The following is a 16,231-nucleotide window of genomic DNA, read 5'->3' on the forward strand; positions in this document are numbered from 1 at the left end:
ATACCGATCCATGGCCCGGGGGTTGGGGACCACTGCCATAGAGGAAACGCACGCTTGCCAAATGTGCAAATATCACTGCTTCTTTGTCCTTCTATCTATAGGCATTTACACTTAAAAATTAACTTAGTTAAATATGTGCTGGAAAAGCCAAATGCAAAGGGCAAGAAAACATAACCTGCAGCAGCTAGTCAATCCACTTTTGACTTTGCAAACACACACAAAAAAAGTCTTACAAAACAGGACAAACATAACATCAAGCACAGACCCTTGGAAATGTTGCTAACAACAGAAACCCAAATGTAGGGTAGAGAAATGAGGTGTTTTAAAAGTTATTTTATAATTAGAAGGATACATGCTATTTCAAAAAATTTTATTGATTGATTGATTTTAGACAGACAGAGGGGGAAGAAGGGAAGGAGGGATGGAGGGAGGGGAAAGGGAGGGAGGGAGGGAGGGGGGGTAGAGAGAGAGAGAGAGAGGCATTCATTTGTTGTTCCACTTAGTTGTGCATTCACTTGGTTGCTTCCCACATGTGCTTGACTGGGGAATCAAACCCGCAACCTTGGTGTTTTGGGACTGAGCTAACTGGCTACGGCCAATCCCTGCTTTTATTAAACAGAAAAGCCTGACTCTCCCTTTGCCTTCCTGTAGGAAAAAACCCAAAGGGAGTGAAGCTTTAACACAACCTCACTATATCTACTTTTCTCATCTGCCTTCAAACACTACCTAGAGCCCTCTCTCAACCCACACTCAATTCTGCTTGCTGATGCTTTCCCTTTCCCTGCCTGCCCTCCTCACGATATAGTTCTAGGCAATAAAAGTTCTTCTGCAGCAGCTTGTACTGGTCTTGCCAGAGAGAAAAGCAGAGCCAGTATCTAAGGAAGGGGATGGCTACACTTGGGCATCTGACAAGCCATATTATAGTCAACAACCATTTATATTGTTCATTAGCTCTGTGACTACAATGAGGCCTAAGACCTTGTAGCTTCAAGAGGCTTTCATTGAGATAGAGAGAGAGAGAGAGATATCACAAGAAGGTGTGCCACAGAAATATTAATTGTGCAATACAGACAACAGCTCAAGATGCAGCCTTATGTTCCAGATTTACCAGGACAATTCTGATTCAAACATTCCAGCCTAGCAATCAATTCTTTCAGTACACCTGTAAACTCACTCAAACTATGGGTCCCAGTTTTAATATAAAAAATATGATCATCGCAGTGACTGATGATGCAGGCCACCTAACTAGGTTAGCTAGAAGCATGATGGCAAATTGTTTAATTATGTTAGCACCTTCTCATAGCCCTCAAATATTGTAGAATTGAATATATGACAATGAAACTTGAGTTTTCCAAGACTAAGAGAGAGCTCATCAGGAGAAAGGCAGGAAGCTAGAAGTATTTAGAAAAAGGCAGGCAGTTGGAGTGCACACACCTGTCTGTTATGCCATTTTTCCTCAAAGTCCTTTTAAAGTTACAAAGAACTGTAACAATAAATTACCCCTATGATACTCTTGGGAAGGAAACAAAGCTATTCATTTAACAAATATTCTTACCCCTAAGCTAAAGAAAGAGAATATCCACTTGCTTGGCCTCTTGTATACAAGCTGACACAGTTACTGCCATGCAACAATCATCCCTTTCTTTCCTCTTCTGCTCTCTCTTTTCTCATGTATCCAACTCACTTATCTACCTTCCCCCCAGTCCATACCCACTCTGTCCAGCCTGTAATTAGACAAGGGGGTCCCAAATAAGAATCACAGTGGAAATTAAACCAATCAAGCCACTAGCTGACAGGGGAAGCGGGAGAAAAGGGGGAAAGGGAAGGATAGAGAAGCAGATGGTCACTTCTCTTGTGTTCCCTGACTAGGAATTGAACCCAGGATGTCCATATGCCAGGCCGATGCTCTGTCCACTGAGCCAGCCCACCAGGGCCTTGTTTTTATTGTATACTGTAAGGTAATTCATTCTGATGACTGTTCAGGTACTCTTGTAATATTGTTTACTGTATGGTTTACTTTTCTAAATTCACTCTATTTATTTTATTTATCATAAGATGCTGTCTCCTATTGTATTACATATTTTAAAGCCAGCTAATAAAAGCAGCTGAGGCCTGACCTGTGGTGGCGCAGTGGATAAAGCGTCGATCTGGAAATGCTGAGGTCGCCGGTTCGAAACCCTGGGCTTGCCTGACCTGTGGTGGCGCAGTGGATAAAGCGTCGACCTGGAAATGCTGAGGTCGCCGGTTCGAAACCCTGGGCATGCCTGGTCAAGGCACATATGGGAGTTGATGCTTCCAGCTCCTCCCCCCTGTCTCTCTCTCCTCTCTGTCTCTCTCTGTCCTCTCTAAAATGAATAAATAAAAGTTAAAAAAAAAATAAAAAAAAAAAAAAAAAAAAAAAAAAAGAAACCCTGGGCTTGCCTGGTCAAGGCACATATGGGAGTTGATGTTTCCTGCTCCTCCCCCCGTGTCTGTTTGTCTGTCTGTCTCTCTCTCTCTCCTCTCTAAAATGAATAAAATTAAAAAAAAAAAAAAAGCAGCTGACTCAGAAATTTTTTTTAAATTTCTAATAAATTTGACACAGTACTGAAATATAGCAACCCATAACTGTTATGGTCTGGTTTAGCACTGTTACATATGTCAAAGAATATGTGTTTACATTTATTTACGTATTTTGCAAGAAATTCATTTGAATGACCAATGTTTTTCCATTTAAGAATGACAATGGTGCCTGACCTGTGGTGGCGCAGTGGATAGAGCATTTGACCTGGAATGCTGAGGTTGCCAGTTTGAGACCCTGGGCTTGCCTGGTCAAGGCACGTGTGGGAGTTGGTGCTTCCTGCTCCTCCCCCTTCTCTCTCCTCTCTCTCTCTCCTCTCTAAAATGAATAAATAAAGTCTTAAAATAATTTTTTTTTTAAAAGAATGACAATGGTTAGGCCCTGGCCAGTTAGCTCAGTCATTTAAGAGTGTTGTCCTGAAATGATAAGGTTGCGGGTTCTATCCCCAGTCAGGGCACACATGGGAAGCTGCCAATGAATGTACAACTGAGTGGAACAACAAATGAATGTTTTCCTTCCCCCTTCCCTCTCTCTTTCTTTCTCTATCTTTCTGAAATAATAAATGAAAAGAAATTAAGCCCTGGCCAGATAGCTCAGTTGGTGGAATGTCATCCCAGAGTGTGGAGGTTGCCCAATCAGGTTCAATTCTCCAGTCCGGACACACGTAGGGAGCAGCTCAATGTTTCTGTCTCTCCCTACCTCTCTCTCAAAATAATAATAACAAAAATAATAATAATAAAGAATAACAATGATTAATGGAATTCACTATAGATAACTTGAAAGTGTATAGCTATTGTAAAGAGAATTTATTTACAAACAGCCCATCAGAGAATTGCATGTAAATTATAAATATGGCCAACTGAAGTGATGCAGGGAACTCTTTCTGGGTTTTCATATAAACCATATCTCTATTCAAGATCTTAGGATAAGATACTCAAGCCTACATTTGAAAAAGGGATGCTCCTCAGCACCATATCACCGGACAGTAAGAATATATGCATTCTGATGCAATTCCTCCTCTATAAACAGCCCTTGGCTTACTATTAAATATTTTCTTTGCCTAACCAGGTAGTGGCGCAGTGGATAGAGAGCTGACCTGAGATGCTGAGGACTCAGGTTCAAAACCCCTGAGGTCGCCAGCTTGAGCAAGGGCTCATCCACTTGAACACAGGGTCACCAACTTGAGCACAGGATAATAGACATGACCCCAAGGTTGTTGGCTTGAGCCCAAAAGTTGCTGGCCTGAGCAAGGGGTCACTGGCTCAGCTGAAGCTCCCTGGCAAGGCATGTAAGAGAAAGCAATCAATGAACAAGTGCCGCAACTATGAGTTGATACTTCTCATTTCTCTCCCTTCTTGTCTTTCTCTCTCACTAAAAAAAATATAAATTAATTTTTTTATTTTTTGGGGGGCAGAGACAGAGAGAGGGACAGATAGGTACAGACAGACAGGAAGAGAGAGAGATGAGAGACATCAATTCTTTGTTGCAGCTCCTTAGTTGTTCATTGATTGCTTTTTCATATGTGCCCTGACTGGAGGGGCTACAGCAGACCGAGTGATCCCTTGCTCAAGCCAGTGACCTTGTACTCAAGCTGGTGAGTCTTTCTCAAACCAGATGAGCCCGCGGTCAAGCTGGCAACCTTGGGGTCTCGAACCTGGGTCCTCCACATCCCAGTCCGACACTCTATCTACTGCACCACCACCTGGTCAGGCTAAAAATTAAATTAATTTATAAAATATCTACTTAAAAATACAGGATGAGGCGAAAGTAGGTTTATAGTTTTGAATACCTGGAACACAGTTTATTCTTGTATTATTATTTATTATTTTATTTTTTTTGTTTGTTTTTAAGATTTTATTTTTATTTTTATTTTTTTTGTATTTTTCTGAAGTTGGAAACAGGGAGGCAGTCAGACAGACTCCCGCATGCACCCAACGGGGATCCACCTGCATGCCCACCAGGGGGCGATGCTCTGCCCATCTCAAACTTAACCAAAACAGAAGGGTTTGGAAACCCAGCTTAGTTAAATAAGCAGCATTCAAGAAACCAAAGGGTTTTTTTATTGTTGCTTTTAATTTTTCCACTGATTTAAGAGAGAGAAGCAAGGGATAGAGGGAAGCATCAACTCGTTCCACTTAATTGTACATCATTGGCTGCTTCTTGCATGTGCTCTGACCAGAGACTGAACCCACAACCTGGGAGTGCTGGGATGATGCTCTGTCTACTAAGCCACCCGGCCAGGGCCAAGGCACCAAAGATTTGAAGACTTATCAAGTATTAACCTTATTTTTCAGATTCAGAAACAGCAGCTCAAAGAGTTTAAATGTTTTTCTCATGATCAAAATATACTACCACAACATTTTTAGGGAGAGAATTAAACCATTTACTTTTCATTCTTTCTAATATAAACAAATATGTATGCATTTGGATACATACATGTACATATGAAATGAATTATCTAGTGTTGAATAGCCAGTTTGAATAAAGCCAGTTTACAAATTGGCTGACTTTATTGATTTGATTCAATCATTCTGAAGTACAAAAAGTCAGGTCCTGGCCGGGTGCTCAGTGGATAGTGTTAGCCCGGCATATGAAAATCCCAGGTTGGATTCCCAGTCAAAGCACATAGAAAAAGTGACCATATGCTTCTCCAGCATCCTCTCCCTCTTCCCTTCCTGCAGCCTGTGGCTTGATTGGTTTGAGCATGGCCCCTGGTGCTGAGAATGGCTTTGTTAATCTGAGAACATCTACCTCAGGCACTAAAAATAGCTCAGTACTCAGCATCGGCCCAAGACAGGGCTGCTGGGTGGATCCCAGTCAGAATGCATGCAGGAATCTGCCTTACTATCTCCCCTCCTCTCACCAAAAAGAAAAAAAAACAAAAACAAAAAAGGCAGTGCTTGATTGGTTCTAGTGTCAGCCCCAGATGCTGAGGATAGGTCAATGGCCCAAGCATTCCGGTGCTAAAAATAGTTTAGTTGATTCCAGCATCAGCCCCAGACAAGGGTTGCCAGGTGGATCCCAGTTGGGACACATGCGGGAGTCTGTCTTACTATCTTCCTTCCTCTCACTTAAATAATAAAAATAGGCCCCAGCCGGTTGGCTCAGTGGTAGAGTGTAAGCCAGGCATGTGGAAGTCCCAGATTCAATTCCTAGCCAGGGCACACAGGAGAAGCACCCATCTGTTTCTCCATCCTTCACCCTGTCCTTTCTCTCTTCTCCCGCAGCCAAGGCTCCATTGGATCAAAGTTGGCCAGGCGCCTAAACGGGCGGTGGCGCAGTGGATAGAGCGTTGGACCGGGATGCAGAGGACCCAGGTTCGAGACCCTGAGGTCGCCAGCTTGAGCCCAAGGTCACTGGCTCCAGCAAGGGGTTACTCAGTCTGCTGAAGGCCCGCGGTCAAGGCACATATGGGAGAGCAATCAATGAACAATTAAGGTGTAGCAATGCGCAACGAAAAACTAATGATTGATGCCTCTCAACTCTCCGTCCCTGTCTGTCTGTCCCTGTCTATCCCTCTCTCTGACTCTCTCTCTGTCGCTGTAAAAAATAAATAAAAAAAAAAGTTGGCCAGGGCACTGAGGATGGCTCTGTGGCCTCCATGGCAGGTGCTAAAATGGCTCAGGTTGCAATGAAGCAACAGAGCAATGGCCCAGATGAGCTGAGCATCGCCCCCTAGTGGGCAAGCCGGGTGGATCTGGTCGAGCGCATGCAGGAGTCTGTATGACTGCCTCCCCGCTTCTAACTTCAGAAAAATATTAATTAATTAATTAAGGCAATAAAAAAAGAAAGACCTTGGTATTAGCAGTTGCATTATCTGTTCCAATTACGGCACTGCTTTTCTGCAGCGCAAAAAAATATGCTGAGAAATTATTCAGATTACAAACAAGACAAAGGTTTAATCCTATGTTTTGCATAGACAAATCTAATAGATGTAAGAAATTAAAAGCAGATATCACCTGACCAGGCGGTGGCGCAGTGGATAGAGTGTCGGACTGGGATGCAGAGGACCCAGGTTTGAAACCCCGAGGTTGCCAGCTTGAGCGTGGGCTCCTCTGGTTTGAACAAAAGCTCACCAGCTTGAGCCCAAGGTCACTGGCTTGAGCAAGGGGTTACTCGGTCTGCTGAAGGCACATATGAGAAAGCAATCAATGAACAATTAAGGTGTTGCAATGTGCAACGAAAAGCTAATTACTGATGCTTCTCATCTCTCCATTCCTGTCTGTCTATCCCTCTCTCTGACTCTCTCCGTCTCTGTAAAAAATAAATAAATAAATAAAATAAAAGCAGATATCATTCATTGTGTTGAACACAAAAGGAGATATAATACAGCTCTTTTAATTCTCCCACTGAACATTATCAGAAAAGAAGACTTCATTAAATCAGCTATTTTCAACCTTTTTCATATCATGGCATATATAAACTAATTACTAAAATTCTGCAGCACACCAAAATACATATATATTTTTATGCCATTCTGACAAAACTAAAAGGGGGTATAATTCTGATTCATTCATACCAGACAGCTATTGTGTTGGCTGTTGCCATTATTTTATTTGACAATTTAAGGGAAAAGAGGTCAGTGTCCCTGACTAAATAGTCAAGTATTGCATGTTTTAAAAATTTGTGCATAAGAAGAGATCTATGCAAACTGAAGAGAAACAAGAGTATATTGCTGCAACACACTGGTTGAAAATTGGGCATTTGACCTGTGGTGGCGCAGTGGATAAAGCGTCGACCTAGGAATGCTGAGGTCGCCGGTTCGAAACCCTGGGCTTGCCTGGTCAAGGCACATATGGGAGTTGATGCTTCCAGCTCCTCCCCCCTTCTCTCTCTCTGTCTCTCCTCTCTCTCCCTCTCTGTCTCTCTCTCCTCTCTAAAAATGAATAAAAATAAAAAAATAAAAAAGTAAAGAAAATCGGGCATTAAATGTCTATTTATAACTTTTTGGTTAACTATGGCCAATAATGTACCAGGAGGTAATTTATAGTTTTCCATCTCTTTTCCCTCCAAAGAGTTCCAAGCTAAGTTTTAAAGTTTTAAACTGAGCCTGACCAGGTGGTAGGGCAGTGGATAGAGCTGCCTAAGGACCCAGGTACAAAGCCCAGAGGTCGACAGGTTGAGCATGGGCTCATCCGGCTTGAGCGCAGGGTCTCTGGCTTCAACTCAAAGGTTGCTGGCTTAAAGTTCAAGGTCGCTGGCTTGAGCAAGGGGTCAATGGCTCAGCTGAAGCCCCACCCCCACCCCATCAAGACATATAAAAGGCAATCAATGAACAACAAAAGTGCCACAACTATGAGTAGATTCTTACCTCTCTCCCTTCCTTCCTCTCCCTCTCAAAAAATAAAGTTTTAAACTGAAATATACAATTCCAATTTTCAAAAATATCTGCCTCCTGGAAGAGAGATATTCCAGTTTTCAAAGGCATCCTGATGAGAACCTAATTAAACTCTGAAAAGTCAGCTATAAAAAAAAAATTTTTTTTAATCAAGGCAGCTCAAAGGCCCCAGTTGTCCAGTTTTGCTCTTCAACAGTGTTGATGACCGGTGAGCTAAACGCAATAAATACCTTACCTTCTGTAACTCATCTTTTCGTTGGCATTGGCATTTTTAGAGTAGCTCATATTCCTGACTGTAGGACTTACAACATCTCACAGTACTGGCCCAAGCAAAGGAAAAAAGCAAGTCAAGTCAGGCAATGGGGGAATCACAAAGTTTCCTCTTCATATCCCTAGTTAGGTAAGGTCACTCAGTGAGGGTGTATTTCCAATTCTCACACCTTCACCAGTGTTCTGGTTTAGGCACTGTATTTGAAAACTTTTTCCAATCTCACCAACTCAACCTGTATTTTGTCTTGTGATGTTTCTTGAAAAAAACTAAAGAAAAAATAAATAAAAAATAAAAAATAAAGCACAGGTTTACTAACAGGTATTCCTTATCACCCTCCTTGCAAAAGAAAAACTAAAATTTTAAATATGGGAGTTAAAATTTAGGCCTGACCTGTGGTGGCGCAGTGGATAAAGCGTTGAACTGGAAATGCTGAGGTCGCCGGTTTGAAACCCTGGGCTTGCCTGGTCAAGGCACATTATGGAAGTTGATGCTTCCAGCTCCTCCCCCTTCTCTCTCTCTCTCTCCTCTCTCTCTCTCTCTCTGTCTCTCCCTCTCCTCTCTAAAATGAATAAATAAATAAATAAATAAAAATTTAAATAAAAACACACTGGTTAATGCCATATCAGAAATTCAATTATACAAAACCAGTAAGCTCCTGTTTTCTTCTACCTAGGAGGACAGTTTGGGGGAGGGGGGAGACAGTTCAAATAACAACCCATTTCCAATCTCTACAACTCTGTTGAGGAAAGAGTAGTGCGTCTGCAGGCAGTCGACCATGTGCCATCTTCTTGGTTGTGGGCTGCAGATCAATTCATGAAATCCAGTCTCATCACTAGCCCTATTTACAAGTGGGGAAACGAGCCACTCACAGGGTTTGGGAAGTGGCCGAGACTGCGAGGGCTTCCTGAACTGCACGATGTTTATTTTCCGGTTCACAGAACCAGAATCATAACACAATAAGGATCACAGCCACAGGCCACAACAACCGGTTCAAAGACCAATTGAAACGGCGCGACTGCGCGGCCTCGTGCACAGACCGCAGGGCGGTCGTGGCAGCCGTGGCGGGGCAGCCCTGGCGGGGCAGCTCTGGCGGGGCAGCCCTGGCGGGGCAGCCGTGGCGGGGCAGCCGTGGCGGGGCAGCCGTGGCGGGGCAGTGAACACATCCGGGCCCGGAGCGCCCGGGGCCGGTCGGCTCCCCGCCCAGACCAGCGGCTGCCCCTGGCCGGCCGCGGCCCCTCCCGACGTGGCGCTCCGCAGCACAGCGGCTGCAGGTCACTCGGGAAGTCACAGCCGTGACTCAAAGGGCCCTTCGGCCGAAGGTGAGTCAGGCGGAGGAAGGGCAGGGCCACGGCCCCGGACAAGCCGCCACGGAGGCACCCGTCTCCCAGGCCGGGGCAGGTCCGGGACCTCGCGGGCCCGCCGGGGACCGGCGGACTGACGTGCCGGCTCCGAGCTCTGCAGCTGCAACCCCGCCGGAAGCGTCAAGGCCGCCAGCGGCGACTCCGGGGTCACCTCACCCAGCGCACTCGTGACGCTTCCCAGAGGGAAGGACCCAACGGGGCCCAACGCGAACCGGCCGCTCCGACTTCCCAGCCCTGAGAAACGTAGTCTACGAAGCGGGGTTCCTCCACGCCCAGCCAGCTCTCCGCTCACCCCGCTCCCGCCGCCCCCCAGCCCCGGCCGGGCCCGCCGGGTCTTCCTCAGGCCGGCGCTGGGCACGCAGCGGGCCGCGGCCGGCGGAACCCAGCTCCTGAGGACCGGGGTCGGTCAAGACCCGCTACACCCGCTACGGAGACCGAAGGAAGTCCCGAAGGGCGCGCGCCACTCACCAGCTGCGGCTGAGCTCGGCCGTCCGCCGGTCAGTCAGTCGGTAGCAGCTTCCGCGTGTCCGTCAGGAACTCCCTCAGGCGCCGCTGCCACAGCAGTCCACTGGGTGGGCGCGAGGACAGCCCGACGTGCGCACGCAGCCGGGGCGGGGCCTGGTGAGGACACGCCCCTGCGGCAGGCACGTGCTTCCTCTCCTGGTACCCAGGTCTGCCCAGGAAATTAGGCTGCTTCTGAATGACCTGAAGCACTAGTAAAAGCAGGTCTTTCTGTGGCCTCTTCAGCGCTACGCGCTTTACTTGTTCAATGTCACCACTTCTTCGGGCTCATCTTGCGCTGAGCTGCACCTGCCCTTTTTGTTCCAGCCATACTGGCTTCCAGTCATTTCCTTAACCACCTCCCTAGCTGCAGATAATTGATTAGCTGGTAATGTCCAGTGTTGGCAAAGGTGTGGGAAGTTTGAATTGTTTGTTGGAGTTACTGGATGTCCACAATAGAAATTCCAAACTTAAAGAAAAATTTAGAGGATTTTTTTTTGTGACAGAGAGACAGAAAGAGGGACAGGTAGGAACAGACAGGAAAGGAAAGATGAGAAGCATCAATTCTTTTTTTTATTTTTTTTATTTTAATGGGGTGACATTGATAAATCAGGGTACATATGTTCAGAGAAAACAAAAACATCTCCAGGTTTTTTGGGGTTTTTTTGTACTTTTCTGAAGTTGGAAACGGGGAAGCAGTCAGACAGACTCCTGCATGCACCCACCGGGATCCACCTGGCATGCCCACCAGGGGGCAATGCTCTGCCCATCTGGGGCATTGCTCTGTTGCAACCAGAGCCATTCTAGCGCCTGAGGCAGAGGCCATAGAGCCATCCTCAGTGCCCGGGCCAACTTTGCTCCAATGGAGCCTTGGCTGCGGGAGGGGAAGAGAGAGACAGAGAGGAAGGAGAGGGGAAGGAGTGGAGAAGCAGATGGGCGCTTCTCCTGTGTGCCCTGGCCGGGAATTGAACCTGGGACTCCTGCACACCAGGCTGACGCTCTACCACTGAGCAAACCGGCCAGGGCCTCTCCAGGTTATTTTGACATTTGATTATGCTGCATTCCCATCACCCAAAGTCCAATTGTCTTCCGTCACTTTCTAACTGGTTCTTCGTGCCCCTCCCCTCACCCAACCCCCTCCCTGTTCTCCCCCCCACCCCATAACCACCACACTCTTGTCAAGAAGCATCAGTTCTTTATTGCGGCACCTTAGTTGTTCATTGATTGCTTTCTCTGGGGGGGGGGGGGGCTACAGCAGACCAAGTGATCCCTTGCTCAAGCCAGCAACCTTAGGCTCAAGCTGGTGAGCCTTGCTCAAAGTATATGAGCCTGCGCTCAAGCTGGCAACCTCAGGGTTTCTAACCTGGGTCTTCCGCATCCAAGTCCAACACTCTATCCACTGGGTCACTGCCTGCTCAGGCAGTTTAGAGTTTATTAGAGCCAGGGATTAGGGGTTAGTCCTGGAAGCAAAATCTCAAAGGCCAGAGATAATGCTTGGAGGAATAGCAATTTTGCAGTTTATTTTATACATTAGAATCAAAGACCTAAGAAGGGTTACATGCAATTTATTGGTGGAAGATTAAAGAGGTGGGAGAAAGCAAAGTGGGAACATCTCTAGGGTTGGATAAAAAGTAAAATGGAAAGATACATGTTTCTTTTACATTGGTGGGTGCGGGATAATTAATATTTAGTAGAGTTTACAGAGGTATCCAGGTGAAAAATAACAATGAGGAATGTTGGGCCTGACTGGTGCTGGCACAATAGATAAAGTGTCCACCCAGAACACTGAGGTCCCCAGTTTGGAACCCTGAGGTCACCAGCTTGAGCATAGCCTTGCCACCTTGAGCATGGGTTTGCTGACTTGAGCAAGGGGTCAATGGCTTGGCTTGAGCCCTCTGGTCAAGGCACATATGAGAAGCAAACAATGAATAACCAAAGTGATGCAACTACAAGTTGATGCTTCTCATCTCTCTCTTCCCTCTCTCTTCCTTTCAATCTCTCTCTCTTAAAAAAAAATATCAGCCTGACGAGGCGGTGGCGCAGTGGATAGAGAGTTGGACCAGGATGCAGAGGACCCAGGTTCGAGACCCTGAGGTCACCAGCTTGGGCGCGGGCTCATCTGGTTTGAGCAAAGCTCACCAGCTTAGACCCAAGGTCACTGGCTCGAGCAAGGGGTTACTCGGTCTGCTGAAGGCCCACAGTCAAGGCACATATGAGAAAGCAATCAATAAACAACTAAGGTGTCGCAACGAAAAACTGATGATTGATGCTTCTCATCTCTCTTCGTTCCTGTCTGTCTGTCCCTGTCTATCCCTCTCTCTGACTCTATCTCTATAAAACAAACAAAAAATATATCAAAAAGTAAGATACCTGGTGGGTAGATAGATATCTGATAAAGCAAATATAGCAGAATGTTAAGAATTGAAGAATCAGATGGTTCACTATACAGTTCTTTCAACTTTTCTGTATGTTTACATATTTTCTTTTTTTTTTACTTTCTTTTTTTATTGATTGATTTTAGTGAGAGAGGATGGGAAGGAGAGAGAAACAGGAACATAGCTCTGTTCCTGTATGTACCCTGACTGGGTTTGAACCATCAACCTCTGCGATTCAAGATGATGTTTTAACCAAGAGAGCTATCCAGCCAGGGCTACAAATTTTCTTAATAATTTTGGGGGGAAATATATTCAGTATGATCCCTTTAATTTTTTTAACTGCAAAATGTTACATTTCTGCACGTTCGTGTTTAGGTATATAAATGCATCCAAAAGTAGGGAAGGTTTACACACTAGAATAATAGAAAGAGGTCATGAGTCACTCGTGCTTTATCTGTACTGAGGATTCTAGTATCATAATTTTGTAATAGACTATCTGGACACTTATGCAATTTGGTCTCTGATCCTGCTCCAGTGACTAGGCCATTTTGCAGTTTAAAGTCTGACTCTCCCAAACTGTATCCTTTGCATAGTTTGTTTCACTACAAAACCTGTTTTAGCCTGACCAGGCGGTGGCGCAGTGGATTGAGTGTCGGACTGGGATGCGGAGGACCCAGGTTCGAGACCCCGAGGTTGCCATATTGAGCGCAGGCTCATCTGGTTTGAGCAAAGTTCACCAGCTTGGACCCAAGTTCGCTGGCTTGAGCACAGGGTTACTCGGTTTGCTGTAGCCCCACGGTCAAGGCACATATGAGAAAGCAATCAATGAACAACTAACGTGCCACAGCAAAAAGCTGATGATTGATGCTTCTCATCTCTCCCCCTGATGATTGATGCTTCTCATCTCTCCCCATTCCTGTCTGTCTGTCCCTATCTGACTCTCTCTCTGTCTCTGTAAAAAAAACAAAACCTGTTTTACTAGATTATTCTGCAGGCTCCAAGGGACACTGAGGCATTGGCCTTCACCTTGTGACTTACCCAGCTGACTGTGTCTTATGACTCCAACTGTTGGCAATATCTCATGACTTACCTGCTGACCATGAGTCAATTGCAACTACCTATTGTTCTTATCTCACAAGCCAACTTGCTGACCACAGAGTCAGCAGACCTCTAAAAATCCAGTTGCCCCACCAATCAGAAAACAAGTGATGTAAGTTTATAGTCTTGTTTCCCTAGCAACCTATCCCTTTGATTAGCAACTCCTTGAAACTTTTTTTAATATAGATTTAATTTTTTTTTAATTTGTTGATCTAAAGAGAGAGGAAGGGAGAGAGAGAGACAAACATCAATTGTTGTTAAACTTTATCCATGCATTCATTGGTTGACTCTCATATGTTATCTGTCCGGACCAGGGATCAAATCTTCAACTTTGGGCCCTGGCTGGTTGGCTCAGTGGTAGAGCATCGGCCTGGCGTGCGGGGGACCCGGGTATGATTCCCAGCCAGGGCACATAGGAGAAGCGCCCATTTGCTTCTCCACCCCCCCTCCTTCCTCTCTGTCTCTCACTTCCCCTCCCGCAGCCAAGGCTCCATTGGAGCAAAGATGGCCCAAGCGCTGGGGATGGCTCCTTGGCCTCTGCCCTAGGCTCTAGAGTGGCTCTGGTTGCGGCAGAGCAACGCCCCAGAGGGGCAGAGCATCGCCCCCTGGTGGGCAGAGCTTCGCTCCTGGTGGGCGTGCCCGGTGGATCCCGGTCGGGCGCGGGAGTCTGTCTGACTGTCTCTCCCCGTTTCCAGCTTCAGAAAATAAAATTAAAAAAAAAAAAATCTTCAACTTTGATGTATGGGGGCTGTATGGCCAGTATCCATGGTCATCATCACAGCAGCCTGACCCGTGCAGGTTCACATTTGATTCAGACAGACAGTAATGAAACAACGGAGCCAAGAACTGGTGGGCCATTAGCTTTAATCCTAGCTTGCACCCAGCAGGCAAGAAATACACACAATGGGAAAATACTTCCCTTTCCATTCAGGGCTCCCAAAGCCACTGACATATCTGAGTTTCCTAGAATCAAAGGTTTCTAACCTCACCAGCCTTATTCACCTCTGTTCCCCATCTCCTTCTCTCTGCACAAACTCTGCACAAATTCTCCTTCAGCACTCCACCATCTTGGCTGCTTCTCCTCCATGTGGCCTTTCTCTGCTCTCCCTCCATGGGCTCTTCCTAGAATGTAATCACTCTTCCCCAGAACAACGTGATCTCTCCTTTTAAAATCTTTTGGTCCCTGGCCGGTTGGCTCAGCGGTAGAGCGTCGGCCTAGCATGCGGAGGACCCGGGTTCGATTCCCGGCCAGGGCACACAGGAGAAGCGCCCATTTGCTTCTCCACCCCTCCGCTGCGCTTTCCTCTCTGTCTCTCTCTTCCCCTCCCGCAGCCAGGGCTCCATTGGAGCAAAGATGGCCCGGGCGCTGGGGATGGCTCTGTGGCCTCTGCCTCAGGCGCTAGAGTGGCTCTGGTCGCAACATGGCGACGCCCAGGATGGGCAGAGCATCGCCCCCTGGTGGGCAGAGCGTCGCCCCATGGTGGGCGTGCCGGGTGGGTCCCGGCCGGGCGCATGCGGGAGTCTGTCTGACTGTCTCTCCCCGTTTCCAGCTTCAGAAAAAAGGGAAAAAATATATATATATTTTGGCACGAAAGCCGTCCCGCAACACATGTTAACATAATCATGCCCATCCCAAGCAAGAAGGGCAACTAATCTGACCAGGTGGTGGCGCAGTGGATAGAGCGTCAGATTGGGATGCAGAGGACCCAGGTTCGAGACCCCAAGGTCGCCAGCTTGAGCGCGGGCTCATCTGGTTTGAGCAAAATCCCACCAGCTTGAACCCAAGGTCGCTGGTTCCAGCAAAGGGTCTCTCGGTCTGCTGAAGGCCCGTGGTCAAGGCACATATGAAAAAGCAATCAATGAACAACTAAGGTGCTGCAACACGCAATGAAAAACTAATAATTGATGCTTCTCATCTCTCTCCATTCCTGTCTCTCTATCCCTGTCTATCCCTCTCTCTGACTCACTCTGTCTCTGTAAAAAATTAATTAAAAAAAAATAAAAATAAAAAAGGAGGGCAACTAATATAATCACCTGGGTAACGGGCTTCCATGTGGGCAGTGCCATCTTTAACAAAGTGAGCATAATATATTTTATCTGCCCAATAATCCACCCCTATGCTTACTTTACTACCCACAATCTACATCACTGGCATCCCTGTGCAAGGAAATTAGGCACATTACACAAATTATAACAACATGACAAATCATACAGTTTCAACAATTACAAAGATACATTTCACCAGTCTCCGAGCACTTTGCCAAAAGTGCAAAATGTCCTCGGACTTCTTTCTAGCCCTGGGAAAGCTTCCCGGGGCAGGGTGGGGCCTCCAGCAAAGCCGCCCCCACCCCCATCAGGGTATTTCACATTGTCCAAAATCCGTAAGTTCATCCAGCAAAGGAGCCAGTGCCCACTCCGTTTATAGTCCAGGAATCAGTCCATGCACATGGGGCCTTAGCCACCCCCTCATCCCTGCCGTCCTGGCAGGCCTTACACTGTCTCAAAGAGGAGCACATGGCAATGGCAGTCAGCATTTCCATCTCTGCTCTAGAGAGCATGATGGTATTCACCCCTATGTCCCAAAATCGCAGACCTACCAGGGGTGTAGTAGCTGCTCCTTGCTTCTGGGTTCTCACCTTCTGGAGACTGCAGATCTCAACTCCAGACCAATTCTCCTCATCCTCCAAAGAGGAACTGGAAACACCAGCTCCTGCTGCCGGCCTTGCA

The 16,231-nt window shown here is 46.6% G+C and overlaps 1 protein-coding gene across 1 annotated transcript in view; it reads right to left on the minus strand.

Annotated features, from left to right (window-relative positions):
- The window catches only part of HMOX2 (heme oxygenase 2), a 36,344-nt gene extending 26,195 nt beyond the window's left edge, over positions 1 to 10,149 (minus strand). The window contains exon 1 of the mRNA XM_066382732.1: positions 9,999 to 10,149. The gene's annotated coding sequence lies outside the window, so the exon portion shown is untranslated. The remainder of the gene's footprint in view (positions 1 to 9,998) is intronic.
- Positions 10,150 to 16,231: the final 6,082 nt, after the last annotated feature.

The sequence above is a fragment of the Saccopteryx leptura genome, chromosome 4 (assembly GCF_036850995.1).
Source record: "Saccopteryx leptura isolate mSacLep1 chromosome 4, mSacLep1_pri_phased_curated, whole genome shotgun sequence".
NCBI classification, from domain to species: domain Eukaryota; kingdom Metazoa; phylum Chordata; class Mammalia; order Chiroptera; family Emballonuridae; genus Saccopteryx; species Saccopteryx leptura.